General features: G+C 33.6%; 2 long non-coding RNA genes and 1 pseudogene across 6 annotated transcripts; all 3 read right to left on the bottom strand.

The window, feature by feature from the left end:
- Positions 1-616: 616 nt before the first annotated feature.
- LOC133781807 (uncharacterized) lies at positions 617-4200 on the bottom strand. 5 transcript variants are annotated; one of them, XR_009870283.1, is made up of 4 exons: positions 3720-4200; positions 1830-3480; positions 1557-1735; positions 617-865 (listed from the first exon to the last, which is right to left on the bottom strand). It is a non-coding gene; the product is annotated as an uncharacterized LOC133781807 (long non-coding RNA). The 5 variants fall into 5 exon arrangements; XR_009870284.1 differs by having other exon boundaries at positions 3831-4200; XR_009870285.1 differs by having other exon boundaries at positions 1830-2777; positions 3416-4194.
- LOC133787224 (U6 spliceosomal RNA) lies at positions 3819-3929 on the bottom strand (annotated as a pseudogene).
- Positions 4201-15942: 11742 nt separating the features above from the next.
- LOC133783866 (uncharacterized) lies at positions 15943-17857 on the bottom strand. Its single transcript, XR_009870997.1, has 3 exons — positions 17721-17857; positions 17560-17630; positions 15943-16013 (listed from the first exon to the last, which is right to left on the bottom strand). It is a non-coding gene; the product is annotated as an uncharacterized LOC133783866 (long non-coding RNA).
- Positions 17858-24267: the final 6410 nt, after the last annotated feature.

The following is a 24267-nucleotide window of genomic DNA, read 5'->3' as shown; positions in this document are numbered from 1 at the left end:
TTAAATTGTATTGGAGATTTGGGGATTTTAAACTCTTAATCCAACATCGAGGAAATGCATAATTTTCCTTTCCTACCACCATATAAAGGGCCTGGGCCTGTTGTTTAGAAAGAGTTTCATACTAATTTAAAATGAAATTGATAAGTCTAACCAACTAAAAAAAATTATTAATACGAGAGTGCATATTTTACATTCAATATTTCATGCAGTATTCTAATCCATTCAATATGGCTATTCTAAAAAATGTTAAACTAATTTTATTTCATATTTTAAAATTATTCTACAAATATTACCTCTTTAAGTTTTTAGTTATTATAATTTTATTATCATTACCTCTCATTGATAATGAATTAGAATGCGAAAATGATAATTTAGTAAAATGAATAAATATGATTTATTGTAAATAGAGTATTTATTAAACAAAATTAAATTTAGTTTATAGATGTGTATATACATATATTCTTGTATAAACTTGAGTTTCTACTATTTAATGAAAGTTTTTTATTATTATTATTATTTTACAAAAAGGAGGATTTTTTTTCTATCCAACTGTCTCTCCATTTTATCAAACAAAAGGCAGAAGAAGAATTAGAATAAAAAGAAGCACAACCACAACGAGCAGAAGAAGAAAAAGAACATAAGCACAAAAGCTAGAAGCAAATGCATAGTTTCTTGTCTATTTATTAGACTCGGAACAGAAATGGAGTTCACCTATCACAACTCTAATTTGATCCACTTAAGGTTATATTTTCTATACCAATTATCTGTGCTGCCATTGCCATGTAATATCCTCCACTTGCTGCCAAATCAGACATGGATGCAATTACAGGTTTTGATGCACCCAATAGTTTGATCTCTCCATATTCTGCAGATCATAAATAGTAAACACAACAGGTAAGTAAATTACCAAAAGAGGCACAATTTCTTCATTCTTTTTTACAAAAAAGGTAACTAACCAATCTATATGCTATCAACAAAAAGTAAAATACATGAGAAAAAATAAACATTTAAAAATTTATGTACCTAAACCAAAAAGCTCATGATATTTTGTATTAATCTCAATTGAAAAGTTTCACGTACACAAAAATATATTTTGAGTGATTTCAACAGTAGCATGTTTGATAGGCTCATTCATTACAAACAAATTAGGATAATATCTAGGACCATGAGGCAACGAGCTACCAATATTATAGCATAATTTTAAACAACATACACTTGAAGCCATGGGATGAAAGTAGACAAACAAATGCCAGATATATTTAAAACAAAAGTAAATTACATAAAAAATGTGCAACATGCTTTGAGGAAGCACAAGGGAAACATGCAAGATTACATTATTTTTATCAAGTTTTCAGCTTGGCATAAAAAAATTCTTGGCCATATACAACTTTATCCAAGTCAAGAACAATGGTAAGTGTAACTGCCAATTAGTGCAAAGACCCCCAAGCTCTGTTGGTACGATATATCTTAAATACCGAAATGCTAAGGGATTGTTCAAAAGTTTAATCTGCCTGAAACAGAATGTAACTTTGGAATATATGGTGGTTCATCATTACCTGTGTGGCCATTAGAAGAGGTGCCAGTTAGAGACTTTGCAGAAGCTCCTTCTATAACAGTAGTATTATGAAAAAATTCAAGGGATATCTCTTATGCTATTGCTTTGCAATCCTCGTTCGACACAAGCAGAGTTTGGGAAGCTGCTTCATTAAAGACTACAGATGCTTCATTGCAGCACCTAAAACAATCAGAAAATGAGCCCAAGTAAACATGTATTGTAGAGAAGGATCATTAGACAGACATAATCAGATGGCCAAGAATAGAGTAGCTACCCATTTTAGAGAACGTATGACCAAAAGTTGAAGAAGAAATCCAATGAAAAGCATCTCTAGTCTCGTAATTGTGAGCATGTAATAAGAAATGGTGTTAACCAAAAAGTGAGTGCTCATATATAGGACAGAACGTATCCGTCTAGTAGTCCATGTAAATGTTTGTTATTTAAAAATGAAGCATACCATGCCAATAATAATGAATGAAAGGAAAGGATTCTAAACCTCAGCTAATATAAGTTTCGACACAGATAGAGTGTGGCATCAGATTCGCCTACTCTGATGACATGCTTTTCACCACTGTTCAGGAAAAGGAAAACCCTCTCTATCTGATCTGTCTAATCCTTAGCCCCCTGCATTACTATAACGAATCCAGGTAAAGATGCATTATTAAACACATGGGTGTGTGTTGTGTGTAAGAGCTCTGTGGTTCAAACCCCAGCTGGGCTAATTTTACAAATGGGAAGCAACAAACTATTTCTTATTAAAAAAAAAAAGTCACCCGGGTGATGTGTTCTGTGGAAGAAAAGTGGGGAGAGTTTGAACCACCATTTTGTTCATTGTGAATTTTCTTCTCTCTGAGAACTTTGTTCAGAGAGTTCAATATGCAGTGAGTATTTCAGCAGCATTGTCATGAGATTTTTGGGGTGTAGCAGCCATGGCCATGTGATGGGCAATTTGCTTGGAGCGCAATAGATGAATTTTTTAAGATACTGAGGAGACTTCCCCTCATCTGTGGAATAAATTCAGATATTGGGCAGCTACATGAGCATTGAATGTAAAGGAGTTTAAGGGTTTATTTTTTGCTGATTTAGTTAGAAACTGCAGGTTTTTTTTATGGTAATTTTCTGGTTTGTAGCTGTTTAAGAGTTTTTCTGGTTGTAAATTCTTTAGTCTGTTCTCAGACTTGCTTGTCAACATCTTGAATTGCTTCCATTACATCCTTAGCATCTGATAGCTTAAAGAGAAACAAGATACCACGGAAATATAAGTTCATCAAACTAAAGATGAGAAAGGTTTAGAACTCCAACCATGAAAAGCAATGTTGACAAACTAAAGAAACTATGATACAAAAAATGATGAGATAAAATAAAGCAGATACACAGTGATTCTCAATGAGTAAAAAAAAATTGACAAAAAAGTCCACAACATGAAAAGAAGCAGGAACAAGTAAAAATAATAACCTTTTACATTTCTAGCAACCAACGCAGCTACAACTCTACAACTCACACAAAAAGCCTATGTGAAAGTAATGGCATTAACTGACACATTCATAAGAAGAATGACAATAAAAACAAAGAATGAAAAGGTGCAGAGGAGAAAAATAACCCCTTTGAATGCATTCATTTTTCCACATAATTACCAAATTGTTTACTGTGGAACCCATTTTGGTGAGACAAAACTTAGAGACTAGCATTTTAATCAATTCCAGCTTCACAGAGGTGGGGACAATATTCTTCTCACTGAAGATGTCTAAACACATAAACACTAGATGCATAAAACTATGAATCTCCTCAGTGAACTTATTGTAATAAAAGCAACAAATAATTTTGGAGACGAAAATATTCCGAGTCTTTCAAAAAACTTACCTCAATAGTTTAAGCGAAAGACTTCGAGGCCATCATATTGGCTCAACAGCACAAGAGGATAACCACTGCAGCAAAAATATAATATGTACCCACAATTTAAAATTAAATTCCAAATCCCAAAAATAATTTAGTTTCTTTGGGAATTATCATCAAACGCCTGGTATGCAACATTTTCATATGCACTTTCATCTTCAGAAAAACTTGGCAGAAATAAAATCACAGAGATACCGAAATGAATAAAAAAACTGAAGCTTGAGAAGATGAAATTTTCAGATAACCAAAACTCAATCAGTCAGAATCTCACTTCCATTACTGAAGGAAAAAAGTTAATGAAATCAGAGAGATTTGCAGAGATGATTGGGTGAATGAAATCATAAGGAAAAACAGGACAGATTTGGTAAAAAACAATTATGACCATTTCTCGATTTGTGCGTGTCATCCTTGCGCAGGGGCCATGCTAATCTTCTCTGTATCATTCCAGCGTATCTCCTGACATTAGAGTATATAAAAATATATAGCAATTTTCATCTGAGCAATGTGGGACTCTTTGCATAATTGAGACTTGAGATGAGAGGGAAGTCCAGCCCACACACTCGACACTTCAGCTGCTAAAGATTTGGCACTTTGTGAAAAAATAGCTACCCATTTTTAGTGTTAGTTAACTACAAAGCATATTTAATTATGTTTATACCCATATTTATAATACATTTTCCAATCTGTGCTTACTCTAATGGACCTATATTCACTTTTCTTCGAACTAACCAAAGTCACAAGCTCTTCCCATCACTCAATTTGGTCTTAATTATTGTATTTTCTCTCTCTCTCTTTTGCAAAAAAAAGCACTACTCTTTATACACATGATGCCTATGCATATTGAATATTTATATATATCATCATATTCAAGACTTTGTAAGCCCCTTAATCATGTATATATGGAGTCAGACTAATATATATATATATATATATATATATGCATACTATAGCAAATGCACAAATCAATGTATCTTACAAATTAATAAATTAAGTTTAATTAATATTTTCATAGAATTAATATAATTTATTTTATAAATAAAAATATTTGATTATGATTTGATTTATTGTTATTTTGTAGGAATTAAAATTGCATTTTGGCATAAAGAAAAAAAAAGAAAAAAAAGTTAAATCTGAAAAACAATTGAAAAGTAGCATTCTTGAAGCCCAAAAATAGGCCCAGAATTCAGCCCAAAGACCTAGGCCCGCCAGCTTTCTCTTCTCTTCAGCGTGCCACTTGGTGCGCTCCTCGCTTGTCACGCATCCCACTTCCCAGCTCCCTGACCCGTGCGACTCGCTTGGAGCTCCAGCCAACCCGCGCTTGACTCGGTTCGGTTGCCCCTTCTCTTCCCCCAGCCAACGCCCACGTGGTGCCTCTCCATTGGCTGCAAATTAGGTCAAACCCACCTCTGCCACCAGCCACCTTCCGCCCATATTTCGTGGGTGTTGGGCCTTGAACTTCCCATTTTGAGCTTTAAAGCTCACATTTTTTTGGTGTTTTAGAAAAATGACATATTGACCATGCACCAAAATAACTAGGTTAATATTTATAATAAGATTTGATTTTTAAAAATCATATTTTATTATTGATTAGTGGTGAAAAATACACATTTATTGATTTTAATAGTCAAAATAAATTAATTTGTAATTAATATTTTCATTGAATTAATATGATTTTTTTATAAATGAAAATATTTGATTATGATTTAATTTATTGTTAATTTTTAGGAAATAAATTGCATTTGAACACTAGCAAAAAGAGAAGAGAAAGAATGAGTTAAAACTGAAAAAAGAAAGGAAGAAAATGATATTTTGTTGAAGAAATGAAGCTCAGGCCCGTTTGACCCAAGAACCAATTGCCCTTGCCCAGGCCCGCCAGCTTACTCTTCTCCCAGTTGCCAGCTGTCCGCGCCCCAGCGCGCCACGCGTCCGAGCTCCCTGCTGCGCCACCTGTCAGCTGCCCAGCAGCCAAGCTCCCGTAACTTCTTCAGCAACTCTCCAGCAGCCCAAAGCAAGCCTTGCTTCCTTCAACACTCCAAGCCCCCAATGCCCAACAAAGGCCCAACCTAGCTTCCCTCCAACAGGCCCAACGAAGGCCCAGCTCCTCCACCTCCAGCAGCCCAAAACCAAAGGCCTCCTTCCTTCCCTTCAGCCAGCGCCTATGTGGCACTTCCCTATTGGCTGGGAATGGGTCAAAACCCTCTTGTGTCACCAGCCACCTTCAACCCATGTTTTGTGGGTATTGGACCTTGCAACATTGTCATTTTGAGCTTTGAAGCTCATCTTTTTTGGTGTTTTTGAAAAATAGCATTTTGACTATGCACCAAAATAACTAGGTTAATATTATAATAAGATTTTATTTTTCAAAATCATATTTTATTATTAATATTTTAGATTTAATTTGTAAACCCCGAATTGTTGTTTAATTTCTTTTTAGTCATTTTCTCCATCTATAAACAAGGACTTTTCTATCACAATTTCAATGTAATTTTTAAGTAGCAAAACTCTACCAAATTTTAGTCTCATTTCTCATATTTTCTCTCTCGAATTTCATGAGAATGTCTAGCATACTAGGCTAACCTTCTTAGGAAGGTTAGGATGATCCTATATGCACTATGACTTTGTTTGGTATTTTTTATTCATTATGTGCTTAAAGTTTATATATTTGAGTGATTTATTTTCTTTCATCTCTATTTCTTCATCTTGTTATCTGTATTTATGTTTACTAATAGTATATAGATTTTGTCAAGCACTTTCTATGTACTATCAAATTAGTGAAAATAATATAGATAATATCTTTATCATTTTCTCCATCTCATTCACATATATTTACTTTTGCTAAATTCTATATAGAATTAATCATGCTCTTTCTATGTATGTTATAAATAGTAAAAGTAATATTTGTGTTAGGTTTTATGTCCAATATTTTATTGCATTATTGCCAATGGTATAATGTCATTTTTAGATTTCTCATAAGATTTATCTCATCTTTCCACGGTAAAGAATAGTAATCACTTGAATACATTTTTGTGAAACATATTTGTGCTTCAATGTTAAATCTTCCAAATGAATAGTTGGGATGTGAACTACCCGTTTGTGTAATTTTTATGAATCGAAGAACCAAATAAATAAGTATGCATATTAGTGACTCTTGATCCTTCCTACTTGTTACCTATTGTTACATCACACTTTAATTTATCTTTATTTCTAATATTTAAATCTCAAAAACAACAAAAATATCACTTGTTCTATTTTCCTCATATTATTTATCTCTAAACTTTATTTATTGATTAACTATAACGACCCAAAATCACTAATATGGCTTAAGAGCCCTAATTAGTGTGCTGGGAGGGCATAATTGACTTATGAGTGAATTTATTGATTTAATGTATGATTATATGATGGGCATGCTTGTATGATTATATGAATATAAATGTGGTTAAATATTATACCTGTGAGAACCACATTATCATGTGGGTAGATTTGCAGTGAGCGACTTGAGGCGATCCTAGGGAGCTAGATAGCGGGAAAAGTCACAACGGGGCTTAGTATTTGACTTTGGATAAGTCAGGGGTATTTCAGGTATCGGGTAGTTATTTAGACTTTTCGGGTTATGGAAATAAGTATATGGAGATATATTTGAGGATAGAAAGCTTAGGCGGGAATATTGGGGAAAATTACCGTTTTGCCCTCGGGGACTGACTTAACTGGCCAGGATTAGATTAAGTTAATAAAAAAAAACTGGGGAATAAAGCATAAACTGACCCATGCTCTCTCTCCTCTTCCCTTATCTTTTCTCTCCCAAGAAACTACAGAAAATCTAAGGGAATCAGCTGGGGAAAACTTTGTGTTTGAGCTGAATTGATGAAGGCTTAGCTCAGTTCAGACCTAAGAGTGCCAAGGGTTACCCTAGCGCACAGGGCGCGGCTTGGCCACTGGTAGCCGAGGACAGCTTATTATGCACTGAGCTCGGTTTAAGCGGGCCAGAGTCAGTGGGGTAAACAGAGGGTGCGGCCTAAGTTGTCGGCCCTGACTACTATATGACCTAATTGTTATTTGTGACTAGTTGCATTATTGGTTATGTGTAAGTGCTGAGTGGTTAATGTGGAGTTTTAAGTGTTAGAACATGCTTAAAGAGTTGATTATCTGTTATTGATGTTTGTGCTGCATATTATGTTTTCTTGCTGGGCCTCGGCTCACGGGTGCTACGTGGTGCAAGTAAAGGCAAGGGCAAGCTTGATTAGCCCTGACTTGGAGAGCTCTGCAAGCTGAATGTACATGACCAGCTGGTCAATCGCCACGGTTGAGGTTTAGGCAGGGACGTGAGAACCAGAAATGTCTATTTTGCCTTAGTATAGCTGATGGTTGTCTGTATTTTGGAGATTTTGTAAACCAACTTTTGAACTCTGTTTCTTTTTGGGATCCCATGTATAAAACTGTTTAATTATATAAAGTGTAACTTTTGAAACCATAACCTTTTTAACCCTAGCTCATACATGTTTAGTGACACGTTTTTAAATTATTGACTTGATTAGCAAGTCCTGCACCTTTATAGGTACACAGTGTAGCGGTTGTAACGACCCAACTATTCTAGACCTTGGACCATTAATAACTACTATACTAATCTTAAGAGAATGTACAAATGAAATAACCATAACTTTATTTAAAAATTGTAAAGTAAATGTTAATACATAAAAATTCATTTAGGATATGGGATCCCATTATTTTGAAAATAAAACAAAACATAACTTAAATAAATTGGTTACAAAATTAAGTGCAGAAAAATAATACATAGAAATTATAACTAAAAGACTAAAGAAAAACTTCATCCTCTAATCGAACGCTCAGTCCATTGATTCCAACCTGCCTCAATACGCATCCCCAAGCTGCCAAGAATCTTTCTGCCACCATAACTATTTTCCTGCACATATACAACATAAAGGAATGAGCCTAATGCCCAGCAAAGAAAATCTACTACAAGCATGAAACATAATCATACACATAACTATAAGCTATAAACATATAACATATATCTATAAAGACGTACATCATATAAGACTATAATATTAATGACCATTAAAACATGTGATAAACCATCTACGTCCCTTTTCTAATATCTGAGGTAGGTTAGATCACATGGTAGGTTTATGATAACCCATCTACGTCCCCTGTCTAATATCTGAGGTAGGGTAAATCATAACCATGAAACATAAGAAAACATAACATAACATACTATAGCATAACTTATCATAACATATCAACATAACATATAAGCATATAAAACTATCCTATTTTCCTTACCAATATACCAGGATGATGAGAACAAAGTTGGGATTTTGGAACACTCCTAAAATCCATAATAGAGAGGTGAGTATACTAAAGAAAAGGGATGAAAAGAATGAACTACACCATCGAAAAGATACTTACCAATAAAAATCTTACGTTCAAGATCTTAGATGCCTAACGAAGAATAGAGAATACGAGTTAGGATTTGAGTAGAAAAACTATAAGAACAATACATAAAGGAACTAGAATAAGGAATACCTTGAATGCTTCTATGACCGAACTATACCTCGAAACCGAAATACACTATAACCTTACTTCCCAAGTGTTTATTAAGCTTATAACCCCAACTCAAGTGTTTATCACTCTATAGTCTCACTAGCGACTGGAAGGCTCTGATTAATGCTTGAAGAATGAATGAAAATGCTTGGTGTTAGGTCCTATTTATAGAGTTCTAGGAATAAAAATCTTCTTTTTGACTTTGAATAAAAATAATGAATTTAATTGAAAATATTTGAATATCCTTCAGCCAAAGGCCTAGAACTTGATCAAATTGTTCAGAGAGAGATTTAAGGAGTCAAAGCTTGATTTTTAAAACAAAAATAATAAAAACAAATAGAATCCTAACTTCTAACTCCCTAAATCTCGTAACTCTAAACTTACATGCAGTAAAATCAACATATCTAGAGCTGTAGTACTCTGATTTAAACTCTCTTTATATCGTTAGAAAGATAATTCAATTATCTAAAAATTTCTAGAAATAATATTTTTCAAAATTCATAACATAACTGGGTCAAAAATAGGTCGGAAGTTAAAGTACCCTAAAACTACGAAAAATCTATTTAATTATCTAAATCTCAAATAAATAAAATTGTGACAAATATCATGCTCCTAACAGATTCTGGTGAAAACTAAGTCTTATATTTCCCTTATTTTATCATTAAAATAATAATTACTTAATAATCATGCATATGAAAAATGTCATAATCTTATTGGCTCTATCTAAACCTTAGTAATAACCATGCTCATGACAAGTGTCATATTCTTATTGGCTCTATCTAAACCTTAGGTTATAATAATTGTCATATTAATAACCAGCAATATTAATCAAACCTTATGTTATAATTAATATTCTTAAATTATAGGTTAAACTTATAAAATCTATAACTATTGCTAGGAGTTTCCAACTAAGTCCCGGCTTGAACCAAAATCCACAGTCAAAAACATACTACAACTACTACTAGCTATTACTATTACTACTACTATCTAACTAGCTAAGTAAGGTTCATGGACTCTACAGCGGTCTTGGCTATCCATGGCGTTACATTAACTTTATTTCTTTAGCTCCTTGTGGAATCGACCGCCTGATCTATACTACAACCATCGCTTAGTGGATGCACGTTTTGGGCGTTAAACAAATTTTGGCGCCGTTGCCGGGGAGGTAATGGAAAAAAATAGTTTTTCAATAAATTTTGCAAAAGAGATGAGTAATTCTATCTTTTTGTTTTTGTGTATATTTCTCTAGGATATTTTTTAGATTTTTCTTATTTACTCTAAAAAAAAAGAAAAAAAAATCAATATCTTTTTTTTAATTGTTCCTTTTTAGTTAGTTTTTCATTTTTCTTTACAATGTTGTACTATAAGAAGAAAAAAATATTGCCATCCTTTCTTTTATAGGATTTGTTAGTTTTATTCTTTAGTTTATTTTGTTGTTATTTTTCTTTTTTTTTTTCGTTCTTTCTCTCTTTTCTTTATTATTTTTGAAAAAAAAAAACTTGTGTGTGTATTTAGTTTCTTTTTTTTTAATTTATTTTATTTTTATCTTTTTTTTTGTAGTAAAAAAAAATTTGAAAAAATGTATATAAATTGGTTGCTTAACTAATTTATTTCTTTTTTTTTTATTTTAATTATTGGTTGCTTATATTTTGTTAGTTTAGTTTTGTTAGTAAAATATTTCTTTTGTTTAAATTTTTTTTTGTTATTTTCTATTGTTAGATTTGTATCTTTATTTTATTTATTTATTTTCTATTTTTTTTTTGTTGTTATTAGTTTTTATTTTTTATTTTTAGGTTTTAAATCTTAAAAAAAATCATAAAATACAAAAAAAATAATAATAATAACAAAGCTTGTTTTGTCAACATAAGCAATTTTTGCTTAAAGGCCAATTTGAGTAAAGTTTCATCCATGCTTACTTAGTAACCTCGGGGAGTTCTAGTTTCTAGTAAGTATTGGTTGTAAGAGGACCGTTTTTATGAATTGTGACCCCTCCACAATTATCTATGAACCTCGGGGAGTTCTATATAAAGTGTAGGTCTTAAGTGGGATCGTTCTAAAAACCTCAAATCGACCTGGAAACAAGTAAAACAACAAAATTAAAAAAAAAATCAAAACTGAAAAAAAAATCACAAAAGGAAAAAAAAAAAAAAGGAATGAAGAAGAGAAGAAACGTTTCGAGCTGTATTTTCCAATGTATTATCCTTCAGTTAAAAACAATCTCAATTCTAGTGCTACTGAGGGTACTAGCCGTTTTAGGAGTGCATGCAAACTTAGTGTAAGAGAATACCGAGAACTTGAGGTCTTAGAAACTAAGTTTGAAAGAGAAAATTACGAGGTTCCCGAGGTAGATTATGATGAACGTTATTATGACTTTGAAAGAGTCGACCATAGGAATCATAATTCTAGTTGGACCAACCCCGTAGATTTTAGTTGGAAGCCTGAGTACAACTAGCATGCACTACCTCTCATAAATTTTAAGCAAAATTTTCCTAACTTCCCACATGAACCTCCATATAATGTCTGCACTAATACGACTTCTTTAGAAAAACACTTTATACACATTTATAGAGGAGCAAAGAGAATTCAATAAACAATTTGTGGAAGATTTTAAGGAAACTAGTACTCAACTTTTAGAATTGACCAATGCTATTATTTCACATAATTTAAGTCAATTCCCGTCCCAACCTGAGGCCATAACACCATCCCCTACTCCCAGTTCTAAACCCGATGAGGATGATGCTATTACCATTTGGAGTGAAACTCTTTCCCATACCGAAATTCTTCCAACCACTCCAAAGAAAAATGGAAGCTATCATACTGATGTGATAGACTTAATCATTGAGGAAATCATAAACATATTTACAATGAAACATTCACCCAATTTCCTCCACGATTTTGAATCCAAACATTTTCTTTATCTTGAAAATGTTACTAACGTTTCTATTTTTGAGACGCAGGATAAAAGAAAATTTATTTTCGATACAGGATAGTACGCAAATATGCAGTTGGTAGACTTACCTGAGAGCGATGCTTTTGTCTACCAAAGACTGATCAGGTTTTATCATTTTTTTTTAGTGTGCTTTCTTTTAATTTGTGTCTTTATTTTATGTTGCGAATTTTACTTTTTGGGGTTTTGTTGGTTATAATATTCCTTTTTTCTCGCACAATGAGCTTAATGTTAGACATCGAGGACAATGTCTCATTTAAAGTTGGGGGTAGTATGCATATTCATGTGTTGAAATATATTTTGATTACCATTTTGAAATTTTGAGTTAAATTTTTACAAAATTCATGACAACAAAATCTTGGTGAGATAGTTTTTGCTATTTTTACTATTAGGAAGTAATTTTTTAGAGTAATTTCATGCATAACCAAACATTGAAAAAAAAATACACACATTCAATTGAGAAAATTCCTAAGTTTAAAGCTTTTAATTTTTGTGAGAAGTGAGAATGAGAAAACAACTTTGAAAACTTCTATTGATCATTTGAGTTGGTAAAATTAATTTCTGGGATTTAAAACATGACAATTACTATAGGGATAGAATTTTGTTTTAAAGATCCTTTGTTGTATTTTATTTTTCCTTTTAATTTCTTGTATTTTTATGTTGTCCCTTGTCAAAAAAAAAAATATAAAAAAAGGAAAAAAATTATAAAAAAAGAAGAAAAAGAAGAATTATATTAAAAAAAATTGAATGAAAAAAAATGAAGAAAAAAAAGGGAGACCAAGAACAACATTTTTCATCTTCATCTTTTGTAGTTTTATTCAAAAAAAAAATTGTCAAATAAAAAAAAATTAATAAAAATTCAACATTATTACATTTGTTTTCAATTTATGTCATCAAAAACAGAAATAAAAGAAAAAGGTTTGTGTATTTTATTATTTTGTTTTGTTCTTTATTTTGACTCTTAATATCATTTTGTAAAATCCCGAAGGTTCTTATGTCATTTAGATTCTAATTAATTGATTAGCCTGTCTTTTGATCAATATTCGTTAACATTGTTTGTCCTAAAACGATAACATCCATTTTTTAGTGTTAATTGATTAATTTCCAACTCCAAGAGCGTCAACCATTTTCCATAAAAATACTTTCAATACCCTTGTGAGGATTTGAAGTTGAGACTTTATTCTTTGGTGATTTTTCAATATTGTTTGTGTTAGTTTTGGAAAGAACGATATGGTTTGGTGCACACACACAAAACTCTTGAATTACAACTTTGATAGTTTTAAATAACATTTTCTAAATTCTCACTAAACATTTTGTTAAATGATTTTGCATAATTTAGTTCACTAATTCATCTTGGTAATAATTTTTATCTGCTTGAATTGCTAGGGACTAGCAATAAGCTAGCCGGGGGTTGTGATTAGTGGTGAAAAATACACATTTATTGATTTTAATGGTAAAAAATAAATTAAGTTTTAATTAATATTTTCATGGAATTAATATGATTTATTTTATAAATGAAAATATTTGATTATGATTTAATTTATTATTAATTTTTAGGAAATAAATTGCATTTGAACACTAGCAAAAAGAGAAGAGAAAGAATGAGTTAAAACTAAAAAAAGAAAGGAAGAAAATGATATTTTGTTGAAGAAATGAAGCTCAGGCCCATTTGGCCCAAGAACCAATTGCCCTTGCCCAAGCCCGCCAGATTACTCTTCTCCCAGCTGCCAGTTGTCCGCGCCACATGTCCGAGCTCCCTACTGCGCCACCTGTCACCTGCCCAGCAGCCAAGCTCCCTTAACTTCTTCAGCAACTCTCCAGCGGCCCAAAGCAAGCCTTTCTTCCTTCATCACTTCAAGTGTAATGACCCAACTATTTCTAAGACCTTGGACCATTAGATCTACTATACATAGCTACTATTTTGGGAAAGGTACATAAGAAATAATATAACTTTGTTAAATCTCAAAATATTGTATCAACTACATAATAATAGAAAATATGGCATGGGTACCCATTGTTTAAAACATAAAACATAATTTTAAACTAAAGAAAATTGTTTACAAAACTAAATGCGGAAAAAAACATGATTCAAAAGACTAAAAATAAATAACTTCATCCTCGATCGACACGCAGTCCACACATTCCATCCATCCTCAACACACAAGCCAAGTTACCAAGAATCATTCCGCCTTCCATATTCATTTTCCTGCATCACACTAAAAATAAAGGAATGAGCCTAATGCCCAACAAGGAAAACCTACTAAAAACATACATCATATATCATAAGCATAAAACTACATCATAAACATAAACTATAAAACATATGACTATAAAAAACATATACCATATAGGACTACAATATTAATGGCCATTAACTCATTAACATGGCATGCAATAAACCATCTAGGTCCCCTGTCTAATATCTGAGGTAGGTTAGATCACATGGTAGTATATGATAACCCATCTAGGTCCCCTGTCTAATATCTGAGGTAGGGTAAACCATAACTCTAAACCATGAAAATGATAAACTAATCTTGGGGCTTGCTATCTAAGCAAGTCATATGCCCAAGCGACTAAAGACATAATCTTGGGGCTTGTTATCTAAACAAGCCATATGCCCAAGGACTCCAAAACATATTATACATATACATATTATAGCATAAATGTAACGACCCAGATTTTTAAGACTCGATAATGCGGAAATATAAATGTTTTCATTTAACAAAATGTCTCAAAAACCCATAGAAAAAAAAGACTTTTTAAAAAGTCGTATGGCCATACTTAACATTTAGTTACAAACATGTTTTATAAAGAGTAGAGTGAGCCTAGTTTAGGAAAATTACACAACATTTCCAAAAATAAAACGGCTTTCCAAAAGGTCGGTCCACATGTACATTTGCAAGGAAGACTCCAGTGCTCACTGCTCTGCCTTGCCCTTGCTCTTACCTACAACATGAAACAACTAGGTAAGCGAAAACGCTTAGTAAGATCAACTTTCAAACAAAGCATGTAGAGAATTAGGGTTCCGGACCCTACGCAATCAATTTCAAGAACGCTAAAGCGTCCTGGCAAACTTATGGTCATGCCTGATAACCAAGGATAAATTAATTCATAACTAGATAAAATCCTGCACTCAGAAAAATCCTAGAACAAGCAGATATATTATATCACAACTATATCTTATCAACAACTATATCCCTGCACTCAGAAAATCCCAGAGCAAGCAGATATATTATATCACAACTATATCTTATCAACAATTATATCCCTGCACTCAGAAAATCCCAGAGCAAGCAGATATATTATATCACCATATAATTCGAGACCAACGCTCGACAATTTCCAACAATTCAGGCGTAATGCGCCCTCCAACATAATTGCTAATCTGTAAAAGAGAACCGAGTCTCCACACTAAGATCTAGCCAATAAATATTCTCATCAAGGGTAATTATCGTGTTACCTAGGGCATCGCTACTTATCCAAGAGTGTAATCCAATTTACACGGTTTTACGGAGACTTCTATGTTAATCAGTGGTGCTGGTGAGCAGTTGCCCCTAGGGTGTTTAGCCTCACTCAATCTTGGCAACCCCTAGTATCTCTAGGCACTCTCACTGAATGGCCAATATTCACGGTTGCTATCCGGGAATAACTTATCAAAGCACTTACTCGGATTCTAACCGTCCAATGATTAAGTAAGCATGAGGGCCCCTAGGTCCCATTTATTTTGGCGCCCCTAGGTTTAACCAGCTTATCCTCATCTCATGGCCACTCGTTGCGGTAATGAGCCGGACATAAATAAAATCAAGCAGTATGACGGGGATCAACCGTCTAGGATATGACGGACATCTACCGTTCATATTTTCTAAATCAGCACTCACTAGACTAACGTCTCTAAGCAACTTTCTATGACAGTCTATATATGCGCATGTATCCCTATACTAACATACAAGACAATAATCATTTCATGCTGCAGCCATACAATATAAGTTGACTTACTTGGAGTCCTTAGCGCTCAGCAGGTTTTCACCTTCAAACGTTCAGTCCAGTTATGCTTAGCCAATGCTGTAGTTATCCATACAGTATACTCGGATTAATTATGGCACTCATAATTCATTATTATTATTTTGGGCAGTTTGGTCATTTTAATAAAAGTCATTTGTAAGGATTTATAATCCTTATTTGGTTTTAAACCTATTAAGGAAAGTCATACAAAATATTCGAGACTAAACCCTAAGTCTCGGGGAGACCTATCCTAAGGTCTCGATACCTAGGCTCGGGTATCACAATGGTATTTTCCCACAATTCGCTAAAAATCTTATGCTTTCAAGATATCGCTATTAACCCGCACTTTCGACTAGTCGGTTAAAATATGTAAGATTTTAGTCGGTATTATATCTAGAAAATACTAATTAATTCCTTAATTATTTTTAAAGAAAATAAACTCTTAAATTTTCCTTTTATTTTTCTTAAGGTTTTAATATCTAAAAACCGTTTTAAGAAAATTGCCTAATTTGTCTTAATTAGGAAAACCGTTAAAAATTTCCCATCTTGACTAATTAATTTTCCAAAATCAATTAATCAATTTTTACTTACTAGAAAAAAAATTCATTTAATTATTTTCTCAAAATATAGGGTTTTAAACCCTCTTTTAATTTATTAACTATTAATAAATTAAATTTCTTATTTTTAGAAAGAATAAAAACTCTTTAATAAAAATAATTCATTTAAACTCAAAGGGGTAATTTTAGTGAAAATATGATTTCAAGACTTACCAATTTATATCTTGAAATAAGCAAAATTTTACTTTTTACCTTATGTTCCAAAATCTCATTTTTACACTAAGTGTGAAAAACCTATTTTTTACATTTTTAACTACATACTTCGTTAGTTCATAACTTGAAATTTACTTACCCAATTGTTACCAAAATTTCCCAATTCCATTTTTGTTATGCCATTTAGGTCTTTGTAAAATCTTAGGTAAAAATGAGCGTTTTTGATTGGTGAAATCATTTTCCAACAATGAGGTAAAAATGACCTTATTTTCAAGTCCTTATTTTTTCCAAACTTTGACAGTTAATAACTTTCAAACCGTTCAATATTTTCTTACCAAATTTTACAGTGGAATAATAGGTTATACCAGAAATATGTCCAAATTTTTTTAGAAAAAACCGGGTTCATTTTCCCTATACAGTGGCTGTCCAAACTTGGTTCTGAAAATAAGAATACGAAAAAACAGTTTTTACCTAAACTTTGAAATATCATAACTTACTCATTTCTAAACATTTTTTAGTGTTTCAAAAGCTCAATTTTATGTACTAAATCTCAACAACATCACAGTACAATTTAATTTTACAAAAACAATATACAGTGGCTGCTTGACCCCTTGGAAGTCACAGCTCAAAATATGTTTTGTTTTAGGGTATCCTACAAAACCCTTGGGGGTTTTGGTTCCCATTTTCAAAAATCAATACACATGCATCATAAAAATTATTAAACAACTACCATAACCTTATTACATCACCAACAAGAAACTTTAAGCATTAAATATACAAAATAATGCTTAAAACTAAAAACCTTACAACAAAATCATCAAAAGTAAACTTTTTACCTTTTTGGTGTTCTTGCTTAAGGTTTGGACCTTCCTATTAGCTTTGGCTCCTCCAAAACCTTTCAAAAACCCTAACCAATTTCCCCCAACAACATAGTTAATTAGCTATTTGAAACTCTATGCTTAAAACTTTACAAAAGCCTAGATTAGTGAAACTTTACCTTAGGGAAAATACTTCCTAGACCAAGACTTAGCCTCCAAGTTTCCTTGGTGTTCTTGAGGTTGAACATTGAGAGAAAACTTTGAGAGAGTTTTCAAAAAAGATGATAGTGAATGAGAGAGGGAGAGTGGTCGGTTCTTAGGGTTAGAATTGCTCACAAAACTCTTCAAAATATCACAAAATACTTGAGTGCTTTTCTACCCACTTGCCCACTTGACTTCTTAATTAAATGGGATTTTATCTATATAAAATTGGGTTCACACAACTCTAAAATACCACATGGCCGGCCGGCCACCCTTTGCTATATATATGTGATCATTTCATTTTTTTTTATTTTTTTATAAAGGTTAATAAATGTTTCATAAGAAGAAAAGTCCAAATTGACTTTTGACACATTTTTCACTCTTATTAAGTTTTAACCACCAAACTTAACATTAATTAATTAAATTTAATGTCTCTCACATTTAATTTAATTAATCACATAATAAAATTTAACCTAAGGTCCATTCATGGAATAAAATTATCCATTTCGGCAAAATTAGACATTTAACACAAAATGCCTTAAAATTTCCATTTTCTTTTAGGTTTATTATTTTTGACCAAACTTTAACTTTTATGAATGTATTTTATGCCCAAAATATAATTGCCATGATTTTTCATTTTATTTTCTGAGATTTTTACCCGATCAGGATTTTTGTGTCAGTCCAGGACCGAAAGTCTTATCTTGACTTTTAAAATTACAAAATTCATATTTTGGCTAGCAATAACTCATGGAATACTTACAAACAAAATATAATATTATTTAAAATGATATTCTTAACCCGGGAGAAAAATCCCGACCCGAGTCGTTTAAAGGTACCCGAAAACGTAAGACGTTACGATAAACATATCATAACATAAACTTATCATAACATAAACATAACATATCATACAAACATACAAGATCTATCCTATTTTCCTTACCAAAATACCGGGATGATGAGAACAGAGTCAGGATTTTGGAACACTCCTAAAAACCATTAATAGAGAGGTGGGTTTTCTAAAAGAAAGAGATGAAGAGGAATGAACTAAACCATCGAGAAGATACTTACCAACAAGAAATCTCAAGTTCGAACAACTTAGATGCCTAACCAAGAATAGAGAAGATTGGGTTAGGAATTGAGTGGAGAAAAACTATAAGAACTAACAATACAGAAAAGGAACTAAGAATATAGGAATACCTTTGAAATTACTATGATCGAACTACACCTCGAAACCGAAATACACTCTATGAACCTTACTTCCCAAGTGTCTAATAAGCTTAGAATGACAAAGCTTATAACCCCAACCCAAGTGTTTATCACTCTATAGTCTCACTAGCACCTAGAAGGCTCTGATCAAGGCTTGAAGAATGAATGAAAATGCTTGGTGCTAGGTCCTATTTATAGAGTTCTAGGAATAAAAATCTTCTTTTTGGCTTTGAATAAAAATAATGAATTTTATTGAAAATATTTGAATATCCTTCAGCCAAAGGCTTAGGACTTGGTCAACAAAGCTTGATTTTTAAAAACAAAAAAAATAATCAAATAGAATCCTAACTTCTAACTCCCTAAATCTTGTAACTCTAAACTAACCTACAATAAAATCAACATATCTGAAGCTGTAGGACTCCGATTTAGAATATCTTTATACCGTTAGAAAGCTAATTAAATTATCTACAACTTTTTAGTAATACTATTTTATAAATTCATAACATAACTAGGTCAAAAATAGGTTGGAAGTTACAGTATCCTAAAGTTACGAAAAATCTATTTAAATATCTAAATCACAAATAAATAAAATTGTGACAAATGTCATGCTCCTAACAAATTCTGGTGAAGACTAAGTCTTATATTTCCCTTATTTTATCATTAAAATAATAATTACTTAATAATCATACACATGACAAGTGTCATATTCCTATTGGTTCTATCTAAACCTTAGGAATAATCCATGCTCATGACAAATGTCATATTCTTATTTGCTCTATCTAAACCTTAGGTTATAATAATTATCATATTAATAACCAGCAATATTAATCAAACCTTATGTTATAATTAATATTCTTAAACTATAGGTTAAACTTATAAAATCCATTACTATTGCTAGGAGTTTCCAACTAATTCCCGGCTTAAACCAAAATCCACAGTTCGTCCCCGAAATTTACTTATCAAACAATTCCGGATATCAGGCTAACATGTCCTCCTCCAACTCCCACGTTGCCTCCCGTTCAGAACTATTACTCCATAGGACCTTGACTATCGGAAAACTCTTAGACCGTAACTCTTTCATCCCTCTATCTAGGATGCTAACCGGTTGTTCCTCGTAACTCAAGTCTTTCTGGAGTGCTATCGTATCATACTTGAGGACGTGAGATGGGTCTGACACATATCTATGCAGCATCGAGATGTGGAACACATTATGGCTATCTGCTAGAGCTGGCGGTAGGGATAATCTATATGCAACTGCTCCCACTTTGTCCAATATCTCAAAAGGACCTATAAATCAGGGACTAAGTTTTCCTTTCTTCCCAAACTGCTTCAAACCTTTCATAGGAGATATTCTTAAGAAAACTTGATCTCCGACCTTGAATTCCACATCACACCGCTTGGCATCCGCATAACTTTTCTAACGGCTTTGAGCAGTGAGCATACGCTTTCTAATCAATGCTACTACATCCTGAGCTCCTCTAACAGCTTCAGGTCCAAGTAGTTTCCTTTCTCCTACCTCGCCCTAATGCAACGGCGATCGACCCTTCTTCCATAAAGTAGCTTGTAGGGTGACTTAAACGTCTGCATTTTGATCTGCTGTGTACGAAGTCTTAACAGACAGGAAATGAACTAACTTGGTTAATCTATTGTTGACGCCGCTTTTCGTCAACAGATAAAAGAAGAGAGCACGCAAACAATTAAAGACAATGGCTAAAACAAACAAACGAATCAGACACGCGGTTTTTACGTGGTTCAGCAGTTAAATCTGCCTAGTCCACGAGTCTCTGTTATTAATCTCAAGATTATCTCTGAACAATCCTTTAGCATGAATTCTCCAGAGTTTTCTCTCAAGAATCAGAAATTCGATCCCTTACAATGGTGCATGCCTTCTCTATTTATAGAGAAGGATGCAGAATACTATCCCACATATTTTGGGTAGTTACTCTTTTGTGAATAAAATAAATGGCTTTAAATGCCTATAATCAGATATAAAAGGAAACGTCCCCGAAGACCAGGAAACGCATAACTGACCAAATAATATCCCACGATTCTTGGGGATTTACATTAATAAATGAGGATCATATCCCATATCTACAACACTTGTAGACATTCAAGGTAGTCATTGCGTATCTCCAAGGCTTCACGTCATTGTGCGAGCCGCTGACACTTCCCGAGCTTACATTTCTTTCGAGATGGCATATCGAGCTCGAGATCCCTGCTCCGAAGTTGCTTCTGAAGATGAGGGGCTCACAGAGCTATCCTTCGAGATCGAGATCATTTCGAGGTCACCACATTCGAGATCTGTATCACACTTTGCAGGCTCCGATTTACAATCGTAGAACATACCCTTAACCCTCACGAGACCATTTAATGCGAACTCAGCTTTCGAGGTCATATTTTCTACGGCTCGAAATCTGGGTATAACATCTATCTATTACTATCCAAATTGAATCATGCTGCTCACTTGTTCGTGGCAAACCCGTCACGAAATCTATGGCTATATCATCCCATTTACATTTTGGAATGCTAAGTGGTTGCAATAAGCCTGCAAGCCGCTGATGTTCTGCTTTCACTTGCTGGCATACTAGACACTTAGACACAAATTTTGTTATTTCCTTCTTCATCCTTGGCCACTGATACATTGCCTTGATGTCGTGTGCCATCTTAGTCGACCCTGGGTGAACTGAGTACGGGGTACTGTGCGCTTCTTCTAGAATCTTCACCTTAATCCCTTGATCGTTTGGCACGCATATCTCATCATTATATCTTAATAACCCTTGACTTGATATTGAGAAATCTATGGCCTTCCCTTCTCTAACTGCATCTATATGTGTTACTAACGTGTCATCATGCACTTGCCCATTCTGTATATCTTCTAATAGACTTGATTAAATGTACAAGTTAGCCAGTTTACCAATGACTACTTCTATTCCAGCATTGATCAGCTCCTACTGTAGCGGCTTTTCTATTATAGCTAACGCTGCTAGACTTCCATAATTCTTCCTACTTAGCACATCAACAACTACATTTTCCTTGAGGTGTAGGCTATCACCTTATCATTCTGCATCAGCACACAACCCAATCCTTACTTCGACGCATTGCAATAGACTACAAACTTATCATTGGGTTTCGGTACACAAAGTACTGGTGCTGAGCATATCCTTAAGCAACTGGAAACTCTCTTCACACTTATCCGTCCAGTCGAACCTTTGCTGCTTCTGGGTTAGGTTGGTAAGTGGAGTGGCTATCTTAGAAAAGCCTTCTACAAACCTCCGGCAATAGCCTGCTAGTCCCAGAAAACTTCTTACCTTAGACACGTTCTTTGGTCTTGGCCAATCTTTACAGCCTTTACCTTAGTTGGGTCTATCGCAATCCCGTCCTTGGATACTATGTGGCCGAGAAATGCTACTTGTGAAAGCCAAAATTCGCATTTCTTGAACTTGCGTAAAGCTGATGCTCCTTCAGTGTAGCAAGAATAACCTTAAATGTTTCTCATGCTCGACTTTATCTTTTGAGTACACCAAGATATCGTCAATGAATACTACGACGAATTTATCCAAATAATCCATAAAGACCATATTCATTAAATCCATAAACGCGGCTGGAGTGTTGGTAAGACCAAAGACATAACTAGAAACTCGTAATGTCTATAACGAGTTCTAAAAGACGTCTTGGGAATATCCTCTTCCCGTACCTTGAGCTGGTGATTCCCGGAGCGTAGATCAATCTAAAAAAATGGTTGCCCCTCGGAGTTGATCAAACAAGTCGTTAATTTGGGGTAGATAGTACTTATTCTTATTTGTCACCTTATTTAGCTCGCGATAATCTATACACATCTGCGTGCTTCCATCCTTCTTCTTCACAAATAGCACCGGTGCTCCCCATAGCGAATGATTCGTTCTAATGAAACCCAAGTCTAAGAGTTCTTCTAACTACATCTTTAATTCCTTGAGTTCGATAGCAGCCATCCGGTATGGTGCCTTGGAAGTAGGCTCGATGCCTGATACTAACTTGATTGTGAAGTCAATTTCCCACGTCGGCAGCAATCTTGGCAAGTCGTTAGGAAATACCTCTGGAAATTCCCTTACAATATCTACATCTCTGACCTTTAGTGGTGTTCCCTTTACCACATGCGTAACGCTAGCTAAGAATGCGTGACATCCTTTTTCTATCATCCTCTGAGCTTTGAGAGATGAAATAAGCGGCGTATGTAGTCCTAAAACTTTTCCCATATAGCATCGTTTCTGATCGTCAGGAGTCTCGAACATCACTTGCTTATGTCTTCTATCGATGGTTATGCCATGCCTTGCTAGCCAGTCCATTCCTAATATCATGTCGAAATCTTTAATCTCCAGTTCTATCAGGTCTCCTTCTAGTTCTACGTCCTCAATTTTGATCGGTATGCCTCGTACTATCTGTGATGATAGGACTACTTCACCCGAAGGCAACTATGTCACAAACCTAGTTCTACAAGGTTTGTCTAATTTCTCTATCATTCCTAACGAGATATACGAGTATATTGCTCCCAAATCAAGCGATACTAGAACATATACTATCGAGGATATGAATCTGACCTGTAACTGCTTGTTACTAGATCTCTCTCTCACTCCTTCTCTCTTCCCCCGATCTCTCCCTCACTCCCTCACTCTTCCCTCTCCGTCTCCTCGATCTCGGCTCTATCTCCCTCTCTCTCTCGGCTCTGTTCCCTCTCTTTCTCTCGGCTCCATCTTCTACTCCATCGGAACCGCCTCAGAGCCGCCTCCACCACCGCCTCACGGAGCTGCTGCGAGACTACCGCCACACAGAGCCGCCTCCACCAACGCCTCCACCACCGCCTCACAGTGCACCTATGTAAGTATATATATATATGTATATATATATAAATTAGTTTATTTATTTATGTATTATATATATATATATAATGTGCCAGTGTGTGTATAATATATTTATAGTTTTTTAATTTATTTATGTGTTTATTTTATAAATATATATAATGTGTGTCTATGTTTATATATTTATATACATTTATATAGTTTATTATTTATTTATTTTATAAATATATATATATATAATGTGTGTCATGGTGCGTGTATGTATATTTATATATATTTATAGGTCAATTATTTATTTATATTATTTTTGATAACTATGTATATTATGTTTGTGTAGAAATTGAAGGAGTAAATTTGGAAAATTTGTGATTAGGATATCTCTAATTTTGACTATATAAATGTATGTTTTTTTATATATAAATGTATATGACTATATTTTTATGAAAAGATATTGAGTATTATAATGTTAATGTTCTCCACATCATCA

This window comes from Humulus lupulus, chromosome 6, assembly GCF_963169125.1.
Source record: "Humulus lupulus chromosome 6, drHumLupu1.1, whole genome shotgun sequence".
NCBI classification, from domain to species: domain Eukaryota; kingdom Viridiplantae; phylum Streptophyta; class Magnoliopsida; order Rosales; family Cannabaceae; genus Humulus; species Humulus lupulus.
Note: the sequence above shows the minus strand (reverse complement) of the source record. Positions and strands in the feature narration are given on the sequence as shown.